The sequence below is a fragment of the Octodon degus genome, unplaced genomic scaffold (genome assembly GCF_000260255.1).
Source record: "Octodon degus isolate 3935 unplaced genomic scaffold, OctDeg1.0 scaffold00011, whole genome shotgun sequence".
NCBI lineage: Eukaryota > Metazoa > Chordata > Mammalia > Rodentia > Octodontidae > Octodon > Octodon degus.
This window is the reverse complement of record NW_004524587.1, coordinates 18,434,592-18,436,577: the sequence shown is the minus strand read 5'-3', so window position 1 is coordinate 18,436,577 and position 1,986 is coordinate 18,434,592.

Genomic DNA, 1,986 nt, shown 5'->3' with positions numbered 1-1,986 from the left:
TCAAAGCCTTTATATTGAAGTGGATGCCACTTGAACATATACTCATAAGTAAAATAAACCAGACACACATGTGTAAATATCATATAGTTTCCCTAGGATAAGAACTCAAAAAAAGAAATACAAGCAGAAAGGTATAATACAACTAAAAGGAAAGCAAGAACTTGCAGACTAGACAATGAAAAGAGAGCAAGGAGAAGAGCTAGGAAACATGACAGGGGTCAGCCATACAGTTACATGTAGAAGATGGGTAAGGCCATAATCCTGAGAATCTTTAGAAAATTTTTGAATCTTGCAGTTGATTCGAATGATTCTCACCCTGACTAACTATATATACAGACACCTGTGAACTAAACAGCTGCACTGAAGATGGCAATTTGTAATAGTAAGTTCATGCTTGACGTGCCTCTCATTTTGGTCTTCTGAATATGGGCTGCTTGTCATGACATGCCAGTTGCTGCCGTGCTGTCTTTCAAGTAGATGACTGTTGAAAAAGAAGGGGGTGGTGGATGAAGGCAGGAGACAAAAAAGGAATGTTGTAGGACTGTCTTGCTACAATGTTGTATATGGTTAGATTTCTGGATTTATGTGTAAACATAAGAATTATATCATTGTTTATGCCTATTTTAAAAAATATATTTTAATTTTTTAAATGTTTTTTTCATCATATTCTGTAGGGACTTAAAGTTCAACATATCATAACTTGATGATTAATACCTGTTCCATGTTATGCCTAAGATGTTTGATATTCAGTCAGATAGTGAGGTTAATTTTAACAGCCTAGGTTGTATGGTAATAACAATAAGCTTGTCTTCTGGAGGGTTAACAACCTAAGTTTTCAGACCAAAATTAGAGAAAAAGGAGGGCCACAAGGAAAGCTAATATTTTGGCCCTAGCCTTCCAAGGTCAATTAAGACTCAGGACATATGAGAACTTGTACTGTAATGTCATGTAACTCAGTAGTGTCCCAAATTTTCTGATCAAGGTGATTATGGGGCCAAAGAGGAAAGTGATCAATGATGTATAGTGCGCCTAAGGAGAGTCACATGAAAAGAAAACATTCTCTCAGGCTTTCACGGGGAGCATATTGGCCAAGCAATGGCCGTGATTTATCTACATGGCTGACACTGACAAACGTTCTACAATCTGAGTTACAGGATCTCAGGATAAATCCTGAGGGGATTCACTGACCTTATCAGATCCAAAAGCTACAACTCCTGTTGCATAAGTCTTTCTTTATCTTAGTCTTAACCATCCAGCAGAAAAGTATAAAAATAAAATATAAGAAGTAAAGCCATATTATGTTGAACTGTAGGGGACTCAAGTCAACAATTTCTGACACTGCCAATCAAGTGGAAGACCCAATACTACTATGGATTACTGGACTGTTTTAAAATATTTTGTGGAGTTAACACACTTATAATATTCAAATAATGGAACTAAACAAAGATGGGGATATATAAATAAATGTTCATTTTATATCTGTGTATTCAAAATGGATAGGACAGATATATAGTTACATTCTCTTAATGAGTAGAGGAATTTGTTGTAATAATATTTGTAAATAGAATACCATGTCTGCATCTTGTACAGCAAATAACCACTAGGAAGACAATATGCAATGTTGAATTATTGAAATTAATTATTGAAACTGTCCTACCAATTTGATTTGAAACTGTCTCATTGCTATTTGTCTGTCAATAAAATTATGGGGAAAAAAGGCTACTGCTCTATATTGGATTATTTTGCTGAATTCATGCACCTGCAATATTTGAATGGTAGTAGAATACCTATGTCTGAAAAACTAAATTAAAAAGGGAGATATGATTGAAGGACCATTTTGTGGGGAAAATACACAAATATATCTGTATATGCAAAATAGTTTGATATACAGCTACTTTCTCTTAGTTCAATGAGAAGAAAGATTTGTACTAATAGTGTTTAGACAAGATATGTCTGCATCTTGTACTATGAATAACTACTATGAAG